A 25,241-nucleotide genomic window follows, 5' to 3' on the forward strand; every position below is an offset into this window, starting at 1 on the left:
TCCTGCTGCAGGATGAGACTTGCAATTAGTGATGGCAAATGGAATTCACAAAACATTTCTGGGCTTTAAAAGACATCGGAAAACTAGCAAAGGACTTAGAAAATGGTAGGAAAGGAAGCAGGAAGAGGGAGGTGGCAGAAACAAGTGAGCCAAAACCTGATCTGTAAGCAACAAGCTCAAGAAAAACAAATCAGGGTGCCAGAGAACAAATGCCATTTTCACTGCAGGATCTCTACAGGCCTGTGCCCTCCAGACCCCATTCCCACCACACGGTAAGTTGGAAGAACTGAACCTGAGATTTCCTTAATAAACCAGGACCCTCAAATGGAACCAAAGTGATCCCAACCAAGAACACTCCCAGCCTCCTGGCAAAGGAAAGACAAACCCTCCAGGAAAAAACAGACAGACAAACAAACAAACAAACAAAAACACCAAAAAACAGAATTAAAAGAGATTACATCTATGTTCCAATAATACTGGTCTCAAAATCCCTTCACAGAGCATGCAAGAAATGAGGCCACTGTGAGAGACAGAAGACTGAGGGAAAATGAAGACTTTAGACACTGGAATGATCAGATACAGAATAGAAAATATTACATGTTAATTGTTTAAGAACACAAAAGAGGTTTAAAAATGAAGAAGGATCAAGAGCCTATCAAAAGTAACAGGCCAAGTGTGAACATGGAACTGAAGGAAGTTAAACAGGGACCAAAAATCACTGAGACGTAAAACACAACAGAAAACACACCAGAATGGTGGGGCAGTAGATGAGCCCCGAATGAAGGACTTCACAACACTGCACCAAGAAGTGAAGACATTCCCCAGAATGCAACACAAGGAGGCAGGAGAAGAGGATGAACGCCAGCTTGAGAGACACGAATAACAGACGGGAGGTTTAAATAAGAATCCTGGGAAGTACAGCAGAAGGACAGAGTCAAAATTTCAGAAGAAAACAGCTGAGGATATTACAGAAATGATAAATCCAGAAATACAGGAAATGCACAGATACCAAGCAAGATGAGAAATCTTCAATTAAACAATTTGTGGTAAAGCTATAGAACACCAAAAACTAAGAAAAGGTTTTAAGGAAAAGGCATTTAAAGGAATGAACAGGGTGGAAACAGGGTTTAAAGCTGCTACAGTGGTAAGGAGATGCTAGTAAAATGGTACCTGTAAAGGGTAACAGAAGTATTTTTACTGCCACTACTGCTAATACTGTGTCTAATGCACATAACAACTGAAGACTGCGAAGGTTAAGCTGGAGCAGAAAAAAATTAAACGAATTATGACCCTCAAAAGAAGGATCATGTCGGAGCGCCTGGGTGGCTAAGTGGGTTAAGCCTCTGCCCTCAGCTCAGGTCATGATCCCAGGGTCCTGGGCTCGAGCACCGCATTGGGCTTTCTACTCTGCAGGGAGCCTGCTTCCTCCTCTCTCTGCCTGCCTCTCTGCCTACTTGTGATCTCTGTCTGTCAAATAAATAAATAAAATCTTTTTTTAAAAAAAAAAGAAGGATCATGCCAATGAATTTCACAACTCTGGTGATCACTTTAAAAGCATCTCTTCTTTTTATCATAGCATTTGTATCATGTCCAGGATGAGATATTACAGCACACATGATAGAATATTTTAAAACAATAGTCCATTTTGCTCAAACTCCATGTTGAAAGCAAACGACTCTGTCAAACACTTTGAAGAAGGTAAAAGTAGTGGAACCATGTTTTGTCAAGAAAGCCCAGGGAGAAAAGCAGGTAGTAAAACCAAGTAGCAGTATCGAGGAAGGGCAGCCTCAGGAAGAAAATGAACACCGTAAGAAAATGAACACCGTTTTCTTCTGCTTTCTTCTCTTTTTTGTTTTCTTGTTGTTGGTATCTTTTTTTTTTTTTTTTTGGTCTTTCCCAGAAATCACTTCATATATATACACTTATCTGTTCAACTTCAGTGAAAGTTGGGAGGAAAAGGTGCCAGAACTTTTGAATGGTTGTCTTCAGCTGAGTGCTTATTTTCTTCCTTCAGTTTCTCTGGGGTTTCCCACTATTCTTCAATAAACATGTGTTGCTTTCTGGCAGGGTAAAGCCAAATGCATTTTTAAAAGAAGTAATGGCAGGTCATCCGTCCATCCAGATCAGGAGAGAGCCCATACCAGAAAAGGCAGAGAGGGTAGTAGACTCCCCTCTGTGAGTTCCTGCCCTCTTGGTCTTTCCTCAGCCCTTGCTCTCTGCTATGTCTCTCCAGTCACACCCCAAACCCAGAGAAACAAAAGGACTCTTTAAAACTTAAACCCTGTGAGAAGGGCCACGCGGAGGCAAGGAGAGCCCTGTAAGACTCTGAGCCATGTGGTCTGTATCTGAGACTGCAATCTCCTTGAGCCACGTTCCATTCCCTCCATGCCTAATGTTGGCCTTGTGTTCTACAGAAGCAGTCAGGGCATCCATACACTCCTCTCTGTGTGCTTTTCTGTATACCTGATCCCATCTCAACCCACAACATCCAGCAGCATGCACCATCTGTCATCTCCCTTCAGTCAACCTGCAAATAGGTAAACACAGCCTGTAAAACCCACCCTTGTCCAAGCTATGTCTGGAGTTATGATCGTCTGTGTCTTTACCATCAAACTTTCTAAAAGGCTATTCTTGTGTGTGACCTCCATGGTCTCACGCCCAGGCACTCTATCTCTATGTCTGGCTTAGGACTCCACTACTCACCTCCCATTTTCTTTCAGTACTCAGTGACAACCTCCTCGATCTACCCCCACCCCCTAATCAAGCTGCTTTGCAACTTTTCACATCATCGAACATTGCTGACATTTCATTCCTTGAAATCTCTCTTCTCTAGACATCTGTGCAAAAATGCCTTCCTGGCATCAAAGCCACGTCCCTCCCCTTCCATCCACTACTCCTTTATTCTTCCCCTTTATCTGCCAAAGAAAAGAAGTAATTACCCTAAATCCTTAACTGTCACTCTCTCTACAAGGAATATATCCCTTGGCAACAGCATGATTGCATCTCTCTTCCCCCAAGCACCATTCCTACATTTTGACTGTCCAACCAGAACCTACACCTGCACGTCCAACAGACACCTCAACTCAGATTGCCTAAAGCTGCACTCTTCCTCTTACCTCCTGCACCTGGCTCCCTTCCTGAGTTGCCACGACTGTTGTGGCAGTTGACACATCAGACTCAACATTCTGAAAGCACAGAGGCACCCCTAAGCCTACTGCAGCATTTTTTTTTCCATAGCCGAGATATGGAAGCAGCCCAAGTGTCCAGCAACAGAAGACAAAGTGGTACATACACACAATGGTATATTACTCAGCCATCAAAAAGTATGAGATCCTGATATATACAACAGTATGGATGTACCTAGAAGGTATTGTGCTAAGCAAAATAAGTCAGACAGAGAAAAACAAATACTGTATCTCCAGGGATGAATCCTTAAAAAATGCCCTACATATTCAAGTTTTAAGGCAGGACCAGAAGCAACAGTTTTAGCATATATCACCACAATATAAAATAAAATCTTAAAAAAAAAAAAGGAAATAATAGGACAACAGCAATTAGGGTAAAAAGACTTAACAACTGTCTTGCTCAACATCACCAGCACCACACCAGCTACACGTCTGACCCCCAGACCAACATAGCAGGTGTGAGGACAGGTCCAAGCAGAGAAAGTGTTACTTGTCACATTTTTTGAAAAATGATAAACAGAAGGGATGCCTGGGTGACTAGGCTGGTTGAGCGGCCAACTCTTGATCTCAGCTCGGATCTTGATCTCACGGTGGTGAGTTTGAGTTCCACTCTGGGCTCTGCACTGGGTGTGGAGCCTGCTTTAAACTAAACTAAACTAAATTAAAATAACACCTCTGTCAAAAGTACGTGAATTCACAACTTACATGTAAGTCAAGTTCTACTTGTTCTAAGACAGCATGAAAACAAAGATGTCGTTATCAAGACAGGAAGCAAGATAAATTGTGTATTCCATGTGCCATGAGATGACTCCAACTGCATCCAAGTCAGCCATGGCCCTCCACACATCTGCAAGAGAAGGTATATTATCCACATTAGCACAGAGGAAACCAAGGCTCAGAGAGGTTAAAAAAAAAAAAGAGTCCAAGATCATAGCATCATTTAGCAGCATAGCCAGAATGTATAGGAATTACCTCAAAACAGACCACACTAGTGGAAGAATACCTTAGTGTGGAGTTATGAAAACCCAAGTAGAACGCTGCCTCAGAAAGGCAGATAATCAATAAAGGAAAAATAAAGAGGCGCCTGGGTGGCTCAGTCGGTTAAGCATCTGCATTGGGCTCAGGTCATAAATAATCCTGGGATCTTGCCCTATGTCAGACTTCCTGCTCAGCAGGGAGTCTGCTTCTCCCTCTGCCTCTGCTCCCCATTCATTCTCATAAACAAACAAATCAATAAAATCTTACCCAAAAAAAAGAAAAAAATAAAGATTATAAGCTTACAATAAAGATATGAATGATGAGACAAAGCTTTCAGTGACACACCCACACCTGCCTACAGTTCTCTGGCTAAAACATGGGTGGAATTGATGGGGTTAGAAGAACAGGAGGCACATAGGCCCGGACAGCACAGCCTCAGCAGATGCAGAATCCTGGTGTAGGTTTAGCTAGCTTTCATTGTCCTTTAAAATGTCAAAGCTAAAGAAATCTGGTAGGGTTATTGAAGTCTGATCCTGGGGGATGCCTGGTTGGCTCAGTCTGTTAGGCAGCAGCCTAACATGACTCAGGTCATGATCACAGGGTCCTGGGATCAAGTCTGGCATCAGACCCCTTACCCAACCAGAAGCCTGCCTCTCCCTCTGCCTGTTGCTCCCCCTGCTTGTGCTCTCTCACTGACAAATAAATAATCTTTAAAAAGAAAGAAGAAAGAAAAAAAAGAAAAGAAAAATAAAATCTGATCCACAGTATAGAACAACACAAAGGATGGTACTTTTTTGGGCTGATTTCTGTTTGTTTGATTTTAAGTAGGTTCCACAGCCAGCACGGACACTAGTGCAGGGTTTGATCTCAGGACCCTAAGACCATGAACTGAGCCAAAGGCAGACAATCGATTAAGCCACCCAGGCACCCCACTTTCTTGGGTTCTAATGGGTCTTTTCCTAGGTTCTAATCCTAGCTGTACTGGCTGCCAGGGGGAATGAAGTCCAGCACCACAAGAAAAGCATCCCAAGGCAGCAGTCCTCTGCAGAAGATTTGCTGGTGGCTGCCATCATCAAAGAGTCAGTGGGTGAAGTTGTTGAAGCACAGTGGGAACAATGATAGCCACTGCCTTTTGGGTGTCACTGAATCATCCTACTCATCTTCAGGAAGCCTGGCCCTTCTCCAGTCAACGCAGCAAAAGAAAACTTGTTAGAAGAACAGGGGAGGGGGTCATCTCCCTCCCTCCCAGAAACTGAAGCAACCAGCCAAACAGTGCAGCACTGGAGTAAAAATAAAAATATGAAGGAATGTGGCTGCACCTGGGTGGCTCAGTCTGTTAAGCATCTGCCTTTGGGTCAGGTCCTGATCTCAGAGACCTGGGATCTGAGACCCACATCAGGCTCCATGCTCAGTGAGGAGTCTCCCTTTCCTTCTCCCTCTGCCCCTGCTCCTAGCTCATTCTCTCTCTCTCTCAAATAAATTAAATCTTTAAAATAAGAAATTTAAAAATGAAGGAATGAATCAAAATGCAGAATTCAGAAACAGAACTACAGATATAAAAACTACATATAAAAACCTGAAATATGACCCGGTGAGTGAGGAAGGATTATTAAATCATGATACTGTATGAATTGATTGCCAATTTTTTCTTAGAACATAGAGCACAATGCACTACACGAAAACGAAAACACAAAATTAGGATTGAATACAAAAACAAAATTATCAGTGTTATTCCATCAAGTGTTTCTCTAACCTACTGATCAAAACCTCAGTTCATCCTCCAAAAGAATCTGGGCACCACCTCAGCACACATGAACACATTTTCAGGCCACAGTTCACACTGCTCCAGTCCCCACTCTAAGTCCTGAGCCATGGGCTCCTCCAGGCAAAGCCACCACCAACTAGGCCCCTGCCCTAGAAATCCCCAAACCCAACCACTTCACAACAGGGAGACTCAGGGAGATTCAAATGGGCAGAAACGTGGGACTTTGACTTTTTTTTTTTTAATTAAAAGAAAAATACAGCAAGAAACATTTCTAGCACAAAGTGAAGAGCTCATCTTTCACAATGTCGAGAGTATTAGAATTATCAATACACCATCAGTAGTTTGATAGGTCAAACAGGCCAAAAGCTGGAAACACAAGAGGAAATGCTCACAGCAAACAGACCTGAAAGCCAGGGCCTGGACCGGCTGACATGGCTCTGCCGCTTACCACAGCGAGAAAGTGTAACTTTCCTGGGCCTCAACTTCCCTCCTGGCCAGCAGGAAAGTGGCAACACCACAAAATTCATATCTGGTCGGGGATTACGTGAAAGGAGAATGCTCAGTGAGAGCCCCGCCACACCGCCCGTCCAGCCACAGTCTATGCCCAGTGAATGGGAATTTCCTCTACTGCAGCCACACGAAGAGCTGAAGGATCTGCACAGGATGCCTGTCTATTTACCAGTCACAAAACCACGTTCTGCCATAAACAGAGAGGGCAAGAGACCCCAAGAGATGGGAATATCCCTCACCCTTGCCTGGACCAGGCTTTCAAGACAAGTTGGAAAGCCCACATCAGCTCTGCCACTGACTCTGAATGAGCCTTTGGAAGACAACACCATCCCAAATAACAGTTTAATTTACTTCTCTTTAAAAAGCAGTGAGACAAGGTCTTGGCCACACCTTCATAAATTAACAGCTCAGGAGGCTAAACCCCAATGATTTAGTTATGTCCCCAGCAGGCACACCTCCACTCGTGGGCAGCTTCAGGGAGAAAGGGTGCCTCCCCATCCATGAGGACACCCTCTGACATTCATCTGAAGATGCTTCCTACCCATGGGCATTTACTCCCTGGAACCCCCCCCCCATCTAAGTTCCTCTCTGGATGCTGCACGAGGCAACTTCCTCACACCCCCATCACCACTGGTGACACTGCAGCTACCCCCGAGCCTTCAAGCAGGGTGCACCTGTCTTTGCTGCCAAGTGTCCCATCAGCCCAGCTCCATCACTGATTTCTGTACCCATAATTAATTAACTTATGCATGTATGTATTTATTTATTTTTACAGCTTCATTTATTTTAGGGAGAGATAGACAGAGAGAGAGATACAGAGAGAGCACACACACACAAATACAGGGAGTTAGAACCTCCAGCAGATTCTACACTGAGAGCAGAGCACACCTCAGGGCTCAATCCCACCACCCTGAGATCATGACCTTAGCTGAAACCAAGAGTTGGATGCTTCAACGACTGAGCCACCAGGCACCCCTCTGTACCCTTAATCTTAATAAAAGACAGACACCGCTTCTTTCTGTCAGCCACGGCCTCATAAGCCATCTGTCACACAGCCAAAGTTTCCAGAGGGTAGGACCAGGTCTGCAACACCAGTGATGCCAGAGTATCTCCATAAAACTACAATCTAGTGAGTACCAGGCTCTGCTCTAAGCTCCTAATATGGCCTTCTATTTTGTACCCCTCACAGACCTACATGCTAGGTATTATCCACAGTGCACAGAGGACACTGAGGTCCACGGCTTACCCAAGCGATCTACTTTTATGTGGCAGCAGCAGGGGCCTGAACCCAAGTCTGTGACTCCAAGGCCCCTCCGTCAACTCTGTTACTCATGCAGCCCCAACACATTCATCAAATACCTCCCTAAACCCTCATCCCTCCTTTGAAAAAGCATGGTCTTCTGCCATTTCCCAGATGGGAAGAAAGCCGGCGTGAGCCAGATATAGTGACCTGCCCATGATGGTACAGGCGATGTCCCCCCTGTTCTCCCCCCAACACCCATGTCATTCTGCACGAGGCCCCATGGGGTCCTTCATGCTTCCAGTGGAAAACTCTGGTGAGACCACCAGTCTCCTGGCAGGCCTTCATCTTGACCCTGGAGGACAGGACCAGTTAGGAGAAACCGGCTAGTTAAGCCTCTGAAATGGGGTCCTACCACCCAGGAAAACCCCCTTATCTCCAGGGCATCGCCCGTGTGAATTAGCTGGATTTGTAGAGGGCTCCACAAGCACCAGCCTTGCTGAGTCACTTTCTCTAAGGTGGTGGCTGAGACAAAAAGGACCCAGGAAGGAAAGGCATAGGCTGTTGTGGAACTCCAGTGCCTTGGCATCAACAATTAATGTGAGCAGCTGCCTCTGCTCACCAGATCTGCATTTTATGTGGGGCACACTGTTCAAAGTTTACACCCCCCATCTCTGTAACCTTCACGACAACCCCTGGAGCTCTCTGCACCATCATTACCACCTCACAGACAAGGAGACAAGGCATGAGGGGTGTGTAGAATGATGCAGCTCTGTGCTGGGGCCAACCAGGGGAGGATTCCCACAGGCTTGCTCTTCCCACTGCTGCAGAAGTAGCTGAAAACAACGAGTTTTTCAGTTTGCATTATGTAGAGTGGAAAAGTCAACCATAAAGGTCATTCAATTTTTAAATGGGTTATTCCTCAGGATAAAACCAGTTCCAAAAAATAATTTCCGAGAAGTTCAACATATTCTTCCTTCCAGGTGCCTGGAATGTGATGGAATGTTGTTAAAATAAGTTCTGGCCCATCAGTATGCCAGACAGAAACTGGAAGTAAGCTGTTGCAGGTCCCCAAAGGCTCCGTCACAACCCTAAGGAGAAGACATATAACTTTCACTGTCCCAAAGTGGTTATGTTTAAAAAAAAAAAAAGGCACAGGTGGAACATTTTAAATTACAGACTTTCAATGCAGGGGCAGTGGGGGCGGGGGGGGCGGTGTCCCCCAACTACCCCCAAATGTTTCAGCTATATATAGTGACTTACCAAAGTGACTCATCACAAGTACCTACAAGGCGACTGACAGGCAACTGACCGATGAGGAAGGTATTCGGACTGCTTAACAAAACCAACACAACTTAGAATTTTCATTATTAAGAAGAGAAAACCATTTATTAAACACTCGCCAGGCACCAAACCCGCTAGGCACTGTCACACGCTCTACTCATCACAAGGCTGCCAAACTCAGTGCAGAAACTGAGGCTGAGTAAGTCACCTAAGATCATGCAGCACCAGAAACTGGATTCCAACCAGTTCTGACATCAAAGCCCACCCCAGCTTGCTGCAATGCTTCAGAACCTAAGCTTTGTGATGATCAATAAACTACATGCTTAACAATGTTTACACATCTTTGTTAGAATTCAGGGAAAGGTTTTTAAAAATGACATACACAAGGGGAAAAAATAATACAGTTTCTGGAGGCAGGCTGCCCAGGGTTCAAATCTTGGCTCCTCCACTTGAAAGCTGTGTGACCTTGGACTCCTTTAGCTCCCCTGTGCCCATATTTCCATGCATTAAAATGGTAGCCATAACAGACCCTATCTCCTAAGGCAAATAAAGCATTTTGGTGTTGTTGTTCTTGTTTTAAGATTTTATTATTTATTTGACAGAGAGAGAGAGACAGGGTGAGAGGGAACACACACAGGGGGAGTGTGAAAGGGAGAAGCAGGCTTCCCACTGAGCAGGAAGCCTGGTGAGGATTAGATCCCTGCACCCTGGGAGCATAACCTCAGCTGAACAACTGAGCCACCCAGGTGCCCACAAATAAAACATTGAGAATCATTCCTGGCATGAGTTAAACGTCAGAAGGTGTGGGCTAGTGTTACTTCTTGCTGGCCACTAGATAGAGTCAGCAGCCTCAGGCCCACTGTTTTAGCAACTCATTTGCATAAACAAAGCCCAGGCTCAGCCACTTTGTGCTTACCCTATGATTTCTTCCTGTCACTAACATCTCTCCTCACTCCTGCTCTGTGGCACTAAGCTCTGGGCCTCAACTTCCCATCTGTCAAATGAGGTGAGGAGCCCAGCTGATCTATCTGAGGTCCTTCCAGCTGGGCAACCTAGGGTTCTTGGTAACTCAGGGCCCAAAAATTTCAGAACCATCCTAACACAAACATTACCAGATGGCACTCACTCAATTTCCTCAAATCTTCTCTTCCGGGTTATGTATAAATGCTTATTTTCATGGCAAATCTTCTCCAAGATCCCAGAGCTCCACGAGCACCCAGAATAGGCTGGGCAGGCATCCCCAGTGCTGAGGCTGGGGACATGATGGTCAGAAGCTCTGACCTCCAGGGGAGATGGATTCCAATTCAAGCTGCTCTGATAAGCAGGTCTTCCCTGTTAGAGAGGATTTCAACAGAGCACAGTTAAGAGGAAGTGCAGGTAAGAAACTCAGAACTTGGCCCACCAGACAGAGGGCAGTAGGACAGTGGGCTGGAGGGGAGAGAGAGGGATTGAGAGGAATGGCACAATCAACAGAGGCCAGCCAAGGCAGCCCTGATGCTCAATGTGAGAGGGTGGGCTGGGGATACACTGTGAAAATGGCTTCAAAGTCAGGAAGCAAGCCCAGCTCAGAACAAAGCAAAGTTCTGAGCAGGAACCTTCTGGGACCAGGTTGGACACTAAGGTGAGCTGATAATGGCTGTGGCACCCAGTGCAGTCTGAATCTCACCCATGCCTCTCACAGGCTGGGTGACCCCGGACCAGTTATGCTATGTCCTTTAATGTTTCCTAAAGGGTATATTCACTCCATAACCCTGAGCCATGTTCTCATTTCGGTGAGTGTGGGAGGCCGCAATAAGGCTTGAGACGAGAACCAAACCAGACCCTGACTTGTGCCTCCTTTAAAGTCCAAATAACCTAACAAAAGGTTTAGGATGGGAAAAGTTCAGTAGCACTAGGCAAGAGTCTGTGCTATGTGTTGTGCGCTCGCCTACGTGACTTCCCACACGCTTACTAAACAAATGAGAACAATTCGGTTGGGCTAAAAAGTTCGTTGCTGGTCCTTGCTGCCTTAGTACAACCCATAATTTACTTTCAGGTTTGCTGTATTTGTACTGGCATCAGCCATTTGGCGTCATGAGGAACCATAGTTGCTTAACTAAACACAGATGTAATGTCACTATATATATGGCCTTAAGGCTTTGAATAAACTTAGCACTGTTGGACATCCTCCTCAGTGCTCCTCCTGTCCCCCATCTCTTTGCTTCTCGAGTTCTTTTCTTCATCCTCTTACCCTCATGTTCCTGGTTGATTTGTTGCGCCGGCCACGACAGGTGAGGATCTGATGGTGCCCACAATCTACAGATATCCAATATATACAACTAGGACAGCCTGGAGGGGGGTGGGCAACCCAGGCTGGACAGGGAGTTAAGAAGGAGTCAGGAAGGGCGCCTGGGTGGCTCAGTGAGTTAAGCCACTGCCTTCGGCTCAGGTCATGATCTCAGGGTCCTGGGATCGAGTCCTGCATCAGGCTCTCTGCTCAGCAGGGAACCTGCTTCCTCCTCTCTCTCTCTCCGCCTGCCTCTCTGCCTACTTGTGATCTCTCTCTGTCAAATAAATAAAATAAAATAAAAAATCTTAAAAAAAAAAAAGGAGTCAGGAAGAAGTCATTCCCACACTTGAGGCATGGGTTGGTACTGACCAGAGACACTGGGCAAGAGACAGTGTCCTAGGACTGCTGTAAGACTAGCCGGGTCCAGGCAAAGCACCTAACAGTGGGTAGATGTAACCCATCTGTAAAAGGTGGACGGGGGGTGGTGGTTGCAGCTGGTTGAGCATCTGACTCTTTGTTTTGGCACAGGTCCATTCACCTGGCCCATTCACCTGTGCCTGCATGTGTTCTGTGGTGTGCTCTTTATCTCTCTCTCTCTCTCTCTCAAATAAATAAATCTAAAAAAAAAAAAAGGAAGTCAGGAAGGATCAGGATACCTGCTGTGAAGGTCCCAAAGACTCCACCCTCCTCAGCTAGCCTCCGGAAATAAAGTGGATGCCCAGGAGCCTCCTGGACACGAAACTTTCCAAAGAAAAGCTTTCAATTTCATACTGGAGAAAAGGTTGCTGTGCAAATTCAAGACAAAAAAGCCAGCCAGGGTGGGGTGGGTTTGGACGGGGTTGGTCCTGTAGGGCTCTGGCCACTAAATGCCCACTGCCCAAGCCAGGAGCCTGGAGTCTGTGCAGCCAGTGCTTCCTGAGGCTTCCACATCATGGCCTCACCCTGAAGTTTCCTCCTGGAAGCTCCTTACCCAGGGAGGCCACCTGTGAGCACCCCCTCACACACACCCCAGCTTCTGCCCCTCCATCCAGCTGGAGTGAAGGATCCCCAAGCCTGCTCTCTCTGGTCTCTCCTGCACAGAGAGGAGTATGTGCCCCGGAAAGGAGGGTCCCTGAGGATACCTGAGTCCCTGGCCCGAAGACAGCTGGCTTGAGAATGTGGGGTTTCAGTGCTCTAGGCACAGCAGTTCCTAGAGGAAACAGGGTAGGGAGCTCCAAGGTGGAGGGGAGTCTCGGGAGTCTGGGATGGCAGATGCCAGTGGCCCCCTAGTAGAAGGGTTTCAGTGACCCCAGAGGTGAGACGGGCTAGGGGTCAGGCCTGGAGGTGGACAAGGACCTGTGGGGTAGGGGGCCGGAGATGGAAGTGAACCCAGGGTGGTTTCAGGCCCAAAGTAGAGGTGTGGGGGTGGGGTGGGGGGAAGGGGTCCATGGGCCAGAAAGGAATGGTATCCTGGGGCTCCTGGGTAAAAGGCACTTGAGGTGGAGGGGGCCCAGTGGGGCCCAGGCTGCGCGGAGCCAGCTCCTCTCGGGCTGGGGAGCCCGGCGATTCTGAGGGACAAAATTTTCCATCAAGTTCTGGAAAAGAAGCCTGTCAGCGTCTCTCCGGGGGCCAGACGAGCCCAGTGGTGCTGGGCCCCTTGATGTCAGTAGGGCCCCACGGGTTCCCTGGATACCGAGAAGTGGAGCGAGGGCTGTGGGGCAAGGGCTGTGGGGCAAGGGCTATGGGGCATAGGAGCACCAGGCCAGCAGGAACCTGTCCGCCAGGCCCCCCTCCCGCTCCCTTGGACGAAGCAGCAGGTGGCAGCGGGCAGGAGGGACACAGCCTCCCTCTCTCCCTAGCACCCCTACCCCTCCCCAGCCCCTCAGTACCTGAGTCAGCAGGGTACTGATGCACTCCCCAGCGCCCTGCCCTGCCAGCCCAGAACCCCTGCCTCCCCGGGAGGCACTACTTGCTCAGTGAGTTCGCTGGGCCCACAGAAGGCGGTGGGCGGGGCAGGCAGGTGCAGGCGAGTTGTGGCGTGTGGGGGGCGGCAAACAGTGATGCAGGCCTCTGCAGACCCGCGCGCCCTCGCCCAGCCTCCTGTCTGTCCTGTCCGGTGAGGGGCCTGGCTGCGCCCCCTGCCGGCTCCTGCTGCTCTTCTACTGACTCCAGGACCCCAGTCCCCCACCCAGTCCCAGCCTCCCTGCCCCTGCTTGAGCTCCAGGCTAGGCCCGCTGCCACTCCTGGACGGCCGAGCTGCGGCACTGGTGCGGTGTGGCTGGCCCTTTTCTCTCCCCAGGGCACAGTGGAGCCACAAGGGAAGGCCTGAGGGGATCTTCCGTCTGCTCAGTGCCAGTGGACACTCTCCAGGGGCATCTCTACCTGGTGGGCTCCATCCATGGCCATCTTGGAACCCCTGGAATCCCCTTCAGAGACCAGGTGAAGCCCTCCTTGGGGAATCCAGGCTCCTGGGACCAAGGCGAATTGATCTTGTGTACTGCTGTGTTTGTTCCCTGGCCTGGCATGGATTGACAGTTGCTGAATTGATCTATTCTGGGGTCATCAAGGGCAGAGGAAAGAGTTCAGGGCTGGGATCCCCAGGCCTGGGGTCCACACAGGCTTGGAGCCCTCTTGGCTGTCCCTGACAGAAAGACCAAAGAGGAACCCTCAGAAACATGGATCTGCCTTGAACTGGCAGAGCATTCAGGGACAGGAAGGGGAATGTCTCCTTCGCAGAGTATCTGGAAGCCTAAAGTGGAAGATGGATTTGTCTGAGCCAAGGTCATTAGTGTTGGGCCAAGGAACCCCTGGCTTGCTTCTCCTACCTGCATCCTAGGTCTAAAAGGGTGTCTGGGTGGCTCCCTCAGTGCAGCATCTGTCCAGGGTCCTGGGATCCAGCCCTGCATCTGGCTCCCTGCTCAGTGCAGATCCTGCTTCTCTTTCATCCTCTCCCTCTACTTGTGCTGTCAAATAAAATTAAAAAAATAAAAGTTAAGAGGGGGGGAAAAATGGCGCGGAAGTAGGAGGAGGCGTCTTTTCAACTTGTACCCCAAAATGAGCTGATTATCTACCAATCACCCATGAACTCCAATCACCCATGAAATCAGCCTGAGATAAGAATTATACATGTCTGGATCTCTACAGGGGGAGAAGAAGCCAGTGGGCAGGTAAAGCAGAGTGGGAACTGTGAACTGATATCAGAAGATAAACAAAAGGGGGAGGGAGCTACCAGAGGCAACCAGTTGGAAAGTAATACCCCAATACAAGCGAGAGTGCCCTGCGTCTGGGGACCAGCATTAACTCGGAGACTGGTTGAAAGCACTCCAAAAGAGCAAAGCATCTCTGGGGAAATTGTGGGAATCGGGGCGGCTAGGGACAGGGGCTTAAGTCCCTGGTCCCAGGACAGCCTCCCGTGGCGCTGAGGCAGAGAGTGTGGCAGAGAAACCAGCTCTTGGTCCCTAAGCTGCCAGCGAATGGAGAATGCATGGGGTCCGTTTCCTGTGAGGGGATGGGAGCCACACCAGGGGGCAGAATGCAAGAGTCCTGCTATAGAGCCTGAGATACTGCCCTGAGAAAGGTATAAAGGCCCAGCAGGTGCCCTTTGATACATGCCCTTGTTTCAGAGCCTGCACCAAACTCTCGCCCCAGAGAGGTGCGCGAAGGCCCAGCCTGGTGCTCTCGGACCTGTGCCCCGTTCTCAGAGCCTGAGATCCGCGCGCGAACCTCTGCCTTCCCTGAAATTGGTGCGTGAAAGGTGGGTGCTCTTAGACCCAGAAAGACCGGGCACTCCCAGCCCGGGCCAGCGGGAAAATCTCAGTGTGCGATTGCTGCTTGGAACCTCTCTAGCAGTCTAGAGGTGCCCAAAGCTGCTGCTGCCGTGCTTTTGGGTACAAGCAAAAGATCCTCCATCCCCAGGGACAGCGACTTGGAACCTGCTCTGCCAGTGGCCAAGGGGGAACTTATTTGGGCTCTGCAGCCAGACTGAGGCTTCTCTCTGAGAGGGAGATCAGGGTGCGGTTTGTTTTCCTCTAAAACTACAAAAACCATCAAAAGCGGTCAAAGTGAGAAAAAAAAGTGAACAAACAAAAAACCGCCAGAGAACAAAAGCCTGAAAAAAAAAAAAAGTTTCCTCAGAGCCCACCCCCTTGAGGGGGGCAGTAGGACTTAAGTCAGGGAACATCATTGACTGAAAACCCACATGGCAGGCTCCTTCCCCAGAAAACAAACCCAGAAAGAAAAAAAAAAAAAAAAAGAGAGAGAGGGAGAGAGAAAAAAAGTACTACAAGAGAACTACCACTACTTCATAGGAAAACTTTTATTTTTCATTCATTCCCACGATTCTGGTTCTTTATATATATATATATAGGTAATTTTTTTAACCCCAGCAGGATGGAGGAAGGGGTACATGGCTGAGTGCCTCCCGGGTCTGACCCTGTGTGATGCCACCCGGTGCCTGCAGCTGCCCTCTGGAAGGTGTTGCTTTAGCGGCAGAGCCGGAGGGCACCACGCGTGTGTCTGTCTCCAAAGTACTGGGCACCACATCACAATGCCTTCCTGAGAAGCAGAATCAAGGACAGTTGCTGATCTTCATTCCTTCCCACCAAAGGTATCTCATACACCATCTTTGGAAGTTGGAGCCAGGGGGCGCCTGGGTGGCTCAGTCAGTTAAGTGTCTTTCTTCAGCCCAGGTCATGATCCCAGGCTCCTGGGATCCAGTCCCACACATTTGCCTCCCTGCTCAGCGGGGAGCCTGCTTCTCCTTCTCCCTCTGCCATTCCCCCAACTTGTGCTTTCTGGCTCTCTGTGTGTCAAATAAGTGAATAAAATCTTTTTAAAAAGTTTGGGCGAGGGGGCGACTGGGTGGCTCAGTGGGTTAAGCCGCTGCCTTCAGCTCAGGTCATGATCTCAGGGTCCTTGGATCGAGTCCCGCATCGGGCTCTCTGCTCGGCAGGGAGCCTGCTTCCCTCCCTCTCTCTCTCTGCCTGCCTCTCCATCTACTTGTGATTTCTCTCTGTCAAATAAATAAATAAAATCTTAAAAAAAAAAAAAAGTTTGGGCCAGGGACGCCTGGGTGGCTCAGTTGGTTAAGCCGCTGCCTTTGGCTTAGGTCATGATCTCAGGGTCCTGGGATCGAGTCCCGCATTGGGCTCTCTCCTCAGCAGGGAGCCTGCTTCCCTCCCTCTCTCTCTCTGCCTGCCTCTCCATCTACTTGTGATTTCTCTCTGTCAAATAAATAAATAAAATCTTAAAAAAAAAAAAAAAGTTTGGGCCAGGGACGCCTGGGTGGCTCAGTTGGTTAAGCCGCTGCCTTCGGCTCGGATCATGATTCCAAGGTCCTGGGATCAAGTTCCACATTGGGCTCCTTGCTCGGCAGGGAGCCTGCTTCTCTTGCTGCCTCTGCCTGCCTCTCTGCCTGCTTGTGTGTACTCTCTCTCTATATATCTGGCAAATAAATAAAATCTTTAAAAAAAAAAAGTGTGGGCCATACTCTTTAGCCATTCTACTTTCCCTGGGGTAATTTGCCACCTCCCTGAATTTACCTGCATCTTTCCCAAAATCTACTTATCTTCCAGCCTTCTTGACCATAATGAGTCTATAAATTTTCAATAGACAGTGTGAACTTACACTTGCTAATATTTGCATAACATGCACCTCTTTTGATCTCAAAGAAAAGCTTCACACCGCAATGGTCTCTAATCTACAATTAGGTTCTGTTCTGGGATCCCACTGGAATTCTATGCGCCTGTCCCCTAAGATCCCATAAATTGTGGTCCAGTTTCCCAGCCAGCCAAGGAAAGCACATGGGAAATCTTGCTGAAGTATGAGTAAGAGCCAACGAAAGGGAACATATTTATCTGCCTCGAATGCTGGGACCTGAGGAAAGCAAGTTTCATTACAGACAAATCAGGAAGGAGGTGCAGATTGCTTTTTATGTCACTCTGGAGTGGAGGTCTGCTCACTCACAGAAGCTCAAAATCTGCACAAAGGACAATGCCCCCCACCCCCAAAGTCAGCTGGGGATTCTCAGGAAAACTTTAATTGAAAGTATTACGGATTCTCCAACTTCCCAAAATGCAGGAGGAACATCTACAAGCAAGACTGTCACCACTTTTAGAAAATTACACTTATTTACCTTTTTTCTTCCTAGAAAATCATCCTCTCACCCAATCCATGATCTTCTTTTTGTAACAGTTTCCTAAAGAAGGAAACAGGTGTCCTCCCATTCCAGTTCCATCCAAAATAATAAAATAAAAATCTTTAAAATTAAAAAAAAATTGTGATTTGTTGAGACAGAGCACATAAGCAGAGGGACAAGCAGACTCTCCCACTGAGCAGGAAGCCCGATTTGGGGCTCGATCCCAGGACCCTGAGACCATGACCTGAACGAAGGCAGATGCTTAACCAACTGAGGCACCCAGGAAGCCCCAAAATAATTCAATTTTTAATCACTTTGCCATAGACACTTTTGGGTGGCTTTGAAACACCAGAATCTCATTGACTTATCAGTGTCCTCTTCACCATCTCAGAAAAGGACTGGGTGCCTCTCAGAGGCCTCTCTCCCCTCCTGACCCAGGTCCCAGCCAAAGGTCCTTCACATTAGAGTATGAGGAACTGAGCGGGATGGGGTGTGGAAGCACCCTGGGGTGGGGTGGGGGACTCTGGGGCCCTCCCACTCCCAACTTCAAAGACAGCGCCTGCTTTCCCCTGCCTCATATAGGTACCCTGGGTTTGCCCTCTTTAAGGTTCCTGGTTGCTGCAAAGGTCTGAAAATCTCCTAAGTAGCACAAAAGCCATCATGTGCATTATGGCCACACGGGACAGAGGGAGTTTAAAGGAAGAAAGATAAAGCTCCCCAGAATGAGCCAGCAGCTCTGGGCTTCCCCGCACATCTTTCCTGACCCTCAGAACCCTGGGAAGGAGCCCCTTGGTGCAAAGTCACAGGGGGAGCCCACGCACAGCCCAGGCCTCCTGCCCCAGGTCCTCTCCAGCCATAAACTGACCCCCTAGCCCCTTCCAAACCGTCTACATCCTCGAACCACCGACATGCGGTTCAGCACCCATCTCCAGAGCGCAGGATGCACATGGCTTCCCGGCACCCTTCCGTGGCCGCTCCCAAAATCACCGTGGGAATGTCGCAGCAAGGAGACAGGGAATCGATTTTTATCCTCTGGGTTGTCTTCCCTCGTAGCCCCTCAGGAGTCCCCACGCAGCAATGCCGCGTGGGCCCTACTGCTCTGAATCCACTTCCCCGGAGGAATCCGCTTTTCTTCAGCGTCTGTGTCTGCAAACCCGGCTCCTCTAACACCCCCCACCAAACGTACCAAGAACCAACGGGGGAAGAAGTTCATTTCTGGCCGACAAGCCTTTAATCCCTGAGAGCTGTGGCTGATGCAGGAGCAGCTTTTCTCCAAATGGTGATTTCGATACGAGGTCGTTTTGCCTGCCGGCCCCCAACATCCCTGACGTGTGGCTCCCAGGGGCCTCCCCGCGGCCAGGCCTGAGAGTGGAGCCCACCCTTGGGCTCATTTTCCACCGCGCTGAATCCAGGCAGCGGTCCCGTCTCACTACAAAGGGTGCTGAGTAACGAGGTGCCGCCACCAGGAAGAGAGGCAGCAGGTCAGACAGATCTGAAGAATGACACTGGCCTTCAAGGGCCCCTCACAAGGGAAATACCATTAAGTAGCAGATCTGAACAGATATACTGTGTTCCACATTCACGCCGTAAGGATGGGGTTTCCTCGAGCCCTAATCAAAGGAACTCTTTCACCCGAGATCACTTGACCAATCGTTGACTCAGTTTCCTTATACTAAAAATGAGGATAATAATACCTCACAAGATTGTTTTGAGGAGCACACACGTTACAAAATGTTTAGAGGCACCTGGGTGGCTCAGTGGGTAAGCATCTGACTTCAGCTCAGGTCATGATCTCAGGGTCCTGGGATAGGGCCGTGTCAGGCTCCTTGCTCAGCGAGGAGTCTGCATGTCCCTCTCCCTCCCTCTTCACTTCCTGCCATCTCTCTCTCTCTCAAATATATAAATAAAATCTTAAAAAAAACGAAGTTCTTAGAACACTATATGCACATAGTACAGGACACAGAAGTACTTGTTAAACAGATAAAAGGGTACAAAAGAGGCTGGCTTCCCTTCAGATTTCTAATAGGCTTTTGTCTGGGGGTCTCTAGCTCTTAGGAAGTGGGCAGGCCGCAGAAGCCCAAGATTGTAGAGTCCCTCCGAGGCCAAGTTCAGTTTTCTATGCAGGACAGAAAACCTGTAAAACACATCCCAGACTTGCTTCGCTGCCTTCCTAGTAGGGAATCCGTTCCCTCAAGAGTGGTCCAACCTCTCTTCCACTATTTGGGATGTAGAAAACGTTTAGACATTTCTCCATTGGTGCTGATTCCATCCTCATTTTTAACAATCTAGCTGTGTGTTCATCTGGTCTTCTGTTAGTTCCTTTATTCAACAAACACAGAGGACTCACGTGTCCTAACTGTGACCAAGACATCCAGCATCTCATCCCACAAGGGAAACATATTAGCAAATGTGGCAGCAAAGAGGGATGGGGTAAGGCAGTGACATCTGAATCAAGACCAAACTAACAAGCAGAGCCTGCCATGAAGAACATTCCAGGTATGGGCCCCATAGGCATGAAGGCGGAAATGAATAGATTATGTGCAGACAGCAGGACAGGGGACTAAGGGGACACTGGAAAGGAAGGCTGCGGAGCAGCTGTCGGCATTGGAGGCCTTGCGAAGGACTCTGGAATTCCCTTTGGTTTCAGCCAGAAGCTACATGAAGGTTTAAGCAGGGAATCATCAGATTAGCCTATATTTGTAAAAGATCGCTCCTCTTCCACAGAAGAAATGGGGATGGGGTGGGGGTGTCCACGAGCCTAGAAGCTGGAAATGGAAGCAGATGAAGTTTCCAATATCCTGGCCAAGGAGTGAGTCTGTCGCAGTGAGAGTGTCAAGATTTGCAGTTCTAAACTTTTTAGTAAAGTGGCTTATTAAACACACAGCTAACTATTGCCCGGGGTTCCTACTTTTGTAATAAGTTTTTTCTGAAACTCAAAAAGGGGAGAGGGGCTCTCTGCACCACGTGCCAGTCGGGGCGGAACATCATCGTCACATTACAGGGTGTTTTCAGAGCCTGTTATCCTTTTAGTACGACATCCCTCCCACCCCGAGACAACACCGTGCCTCTTTCCGCCAACAGAAGTTGAGTTTTTCCCTTTCCCTCTTCCTTCTTTCGAGGGCAGAGCTCAGGGCTTCTCCAGAATTCCATCCTAAGTTCATAGATCTCACCAAGCCGACCACATTCCCCTCCCTGTGGGCCCCAGGAAACACCGGAAACATCTGTATCTGCACCTGAACATGGGACCTGGGATCCCAGCTACAGTTACTTGTGCTGTGGTAACAAGGACATCATGTCGCGTTTCAGGACATTTTCGTATATAAGGCCTCGGGTCGGGATGCTCAGGGTAGGAAAAGGGTGGGTTCACCCCTGGGCAGAGTGGCATACCTTCTCTCTCCTCCTGGCCTTTGCCCGAGTTGGAGATGCCCTGTTCCTTCCTCTTCACCTGAATAATCATTATCTCTGCTTCCAGAAGCATCTCAGGGGGCCACCTCCATCCGAGGGGCCACCTCCTCCCCAACCCCGCTGGACCAGGTGACCCTCCCCAGAATTCCATATAAATCCCTGTTAACGTTGATCCCACTGCTTCCCAGAGGCTCTTTCTCCTTGTCTTTACTTTGTCTCTCCTGCTGGACCCCAGGAGACAGGTCTCACTCATCATTTTATCCCAGCAGGGTTCAGTATGTTGCTGAATTAACACATGGCATGTCCCGCACATCGCTGGCAGCTGGATGAACTGGAACACAGTGTGGCAGCATGTACTGAAGCAGGGGTTCTCAGAGCACCAGGGGATTCAGTCGGTGAAGCATCTGCCTTCGGCTCAGGTCATGATCCTAAGGTCCTGGGATCCAGGCCTACACCGGGATCCCTACTCAACAGGGAGTTGGCTTCTCCCTCTCCCTCTGCTTCTCCCCTCCCTCTCAAATAAATACATAAAATCTTTTCAAAAAATAAATTTTAAATAAATTTTAAAAAAATTAAGCAGTTGTTCTCAGCTGCAGGTGATTTGGCTCCCCAGGGGACATATGGCAATGCCTGGAGAAACGTTTGGTTGATGTAATTGGAGGAAAGGGCGCCACTGGGCATTTGGTGGGGAGAGGCCAAATGGAGGTGGCCAACATCTGGCCATGCACAAAACAGGCCTCAGCAAAACATCACCCAGTCCACGAGGTCGACAGGGGAGACCCGCATCTAATCTAGGACCTGGAAAACCTTTTCCTAGGTTTACATGATCAAGGGAAATGTATCTGCCCATCAAAACCACAAGAATGTCTAAAGCAGCTTATCCTCGGAAGCCCCAAACTGGATGCCATGTAAAAGACCATTAACAGGAGAACGGATAACCGACTACAGTACCTACGTGATGGAAGACAACAGACGATAACGAAATTTAAGATGCCAATACGTGACAACAAGAAGGAATCCACAGATGTCCTGAGGAACCGAACCACCAGAGCAAGGTAACAGGCAAACTTGATCCTTGGTGATGGAAGAGAAGGAGGGGGCAGGGAGTGACTGACTGGGAAGGAGCAGGAGTGAAACTCTGGTGTGCTCAGAATGTTCCTGATCCTCATCTGGGTAGTAGTTACACACAGCGTGCCGCATGCTAGGACTCATGTGCTGTGTGTGTGTATTACACCTCAGCAAGCTTTACCAAAGGCAACGGTCCTCTAAGAGCCCCGGCAGGCAGGAATCACACACTGGAGCAGGTCCTCCGAGCATGACTTTCTAAGGATTTCGGTGCACAGCCGGCAGGAGCATTGTAGATATGTTTATGGAGACCTATTTCACCACAGAAACCAAAAACCTTACAGTGGGTCCTTGATTCAATTCTGCTTCGGTCATTTTCTGCTAAGGATTGTGCTACAGATGTGCACACAGACTTAGGTTTCAAGAATATTTATCACAGCAGAACAAATACAAGAGGGAGGCAGCAACAACACGGACCCAGAGGAAACTGTGTGATACCACGGACTCATTAAAATCGACATTTAAAAATGTAAATGGAAAACGACTACAATATATTAATTACAATTAAAGAGCAGGTCACCCAACAAGCTGACACCTAAGATATATGAAGAATATACTCAATATGATTAACTATGATTAGCTAAGGTCATGAGGGGTTATGGGATTTCTTAAAAATTTTATCATTTTTCCCTAAAATGTACATATATTACTTATTAATAAGAAAAAATACACAATCACACTTCTTAAAAATAAAGGTGAGTTTTCAACTCTAAAACTGAGTACCAGGGGCGCCTGGGTGGTTCAGTGGGTTAAAGCCTCTGCCTTCGGCTCAGGTCATGATCTCAGGGTCCTGGGATCCAGCCCCGCATCGGGCTCTCTGCTCAGCAGGGAGTCTGCTTCCTCGTCCCTCTCTCTGCCTGCCTCTCTGCCTACTTGTGATCTCTATCTGTCAAATAAAATAAATAAAATCTTTAAATAAATAAAATAAAACTGAGTACCAGACCCCACACAACTCCCAGATTCCCCATGGATTCAGAGCCCTGCTGCCTGCAGAAGCGCTCTATCGACGCTCATCACAGTGGCTGAGACAGATTAAATAAAGAGATAACATTGCAGATTTCCTGTCTCTTATCCGACTGTGCAGATTGGTTACACAAATCCAAATCCATACATGCATTAGATCTCACTGAACTGCGTACGCCCTGAGAAAAAGACGCTGTAAAGCAATTCCCTGTAAAAATACAAAAGTATTTCTGACAGCAAAAGTTTTCAGATTGCTGTAAAGAAAAAAAAAAAAACTAAAAAGGCACGACCTTCCCTGATTAATCAAGTCTCCCTCGAGAGAAGGCTACCACTTCCCCAGGTAATCTCATCGCCTCAGACGAAACCATGTTTCTCTGTGAAGTGGAGGTGATCGCGGCTCTCTCGGAGTACTCACAAAGGTTTGGCGTGATTATGAAATGGAACATTATGACCGGGCCCGCTGGTTGTGGTCACCGTGATGCCCACAGCCTGAACACCACATCCCTCCAGGAAGCTCCCTTCTCTGAATTCTGTGTGGTAGGGGCACGTGGCTGACTATTAGGGAGCACTGCATAAGGCGTACCCTGTCGCTCGCCCAAACGCACAGCTCCTCCCGGAGCCACCGAATGCCATACAGAGCTAAAGCTGGGAGCAGTGGCTCACCGTGGACACCAATGACGAGGGCCCTGGTACCTCAGCTCACAAACCCATTACAAGCATATACACTTAACTCTAGCTTTAAGATGTTTCTCCTCTTACTTCTCAGTCAAAAAATACTTTAAGCCGAGTAAACCAACAACAAACCCTAAGATAAAACATTTAACCGTGTTAACTTCCTAAGGCCTACGGTCGTCTTCAGCTTCTCAAGGTCACACCTCCCTGCTGAATGATTACCGAGGGTTGCTGACACGGTACACAGAAAAAAAAAAACTCTTAGGATGTCCAGCCTCTAAGAGAAAAAGCAAACAGCTCAGAAAGCAGCCAGCCACCACAAAGGAACCACCGACAAAGCCAAACACAGAGGGGCCCCTGGATATCTGGGAATCTGCCTGTTCCTTTGCCTCCTCAGAGGAAACGAGTCACAAGACTGCTCAGAATGGGAAATTAGAAGGGCAGAAGCCCGGAAACCAGCGCGTCCTGAATTTCGTGCTGCTTCCAAGGAGTGAGCCCGCCTGCTGTGCTGCTGTGTCAGTTATTTACACAGTGGGCAGGTGAGGCTGACAGCTTGAAGGGATTATTTTAGAGGGAGAGCTGTAAGTCTGATCAGGAGAAGGTTCTGGACCCTGGGGTCCCAGCACGCATCTCCAGCTTCCAAGCTGACCCTCCCTTCAGACAGGGTTTAAGAGGCAGCAGGGCAAGCATGGTCTTTGTATTTAAATCACCTCAAGGGGGCCCATATCTCCAGGTACAACCAGAAGCCAGGGAGGAGAGGGAAGGGGGAGAGGAAGAGTGTACCTCCACTCCTATCTGCTGGCTGCACTTCTGGAGCGCCTGATCCAGGAGGCTAAATGCATGGACAGAACAGAAGGAAGAATCTGGGAAGACTGGAAGACTAGAAGAGCTGTTCGTGGACTAGTCTCAACCTGAACCACAGAAACACCTCTGCCTCCCTGTCCTCCTCCCCTCGGCTGGGCACCAGGTGCCTCCCTACTGCACTCCAGATGCAGATCCAAGCTCAGGGGTGCCCAGTGCCGATGCCTCTCTCCGGCGCAGGGACTCTAGGGCATCAGCAGGACTCCTAGACAGCACCTGTGATCTCTAATTTAAAACCAAAACCAAAATCCCCAACCAGCCCAATCCAGCACAAGCAATACATATTTATGTGTAAGACACCTATGCACACATACACATTCACTTACACTTACACACACACACACACATGCTTTTGCAGCAGAAGGCAGGCATGAAACCTGTTCCCTAAGTCCTTTGCTTTCCTCATCTGCTTCTAGCAGCAACAGCCATTTCTGCTACGGATTTTCCTATTCGAGGGTTGATCACAGATCCAAATGCCACCATCCTGTTTGCCACCCTTTCCTACCCCACTGGCCCGCTGACATCTGTCAGTGAACCAGGGAACAAAGATGGAAGACAGGCCCAAGCTGCCTTCCTAAAGTGGGGTTATATTTGACACTTTAATAAACCTCAGAGCCTGAGCCTCTCTGCTCTCAGACTGGCCAGGGTGCAGCTCTCACTCTTACCAAACCCATCCATCTCTCCTCCCCCCACCGCGGTGCACAAGTGTTTTCTCTGCCCGGCATCTATTTCCAGGCCCCATAAATCCTATCCCATTGTTCCAGGCCATCTGAACTCATGCTTAATAAACCATCCACCTCACCCTTCCGCCACCACCCCAAATTTCCCACAAGGAAAGACTGTTTCAAGAAGAAAAGGAAATTCTTCAT

Source organism: Mustela nivalis, assembly GCF_964662115.1.
Source record: "Mustela nivalis genome assembly, contig: HAP1_SCAFFOLD_118, whole genome shotgun sequence".
Classification (NCBI taxonomy): Eukaryota; Metazoa; Chordata; class Mammalia; order Carnivora; family Mustelidae; genus Mustela; species Mustela nivalis.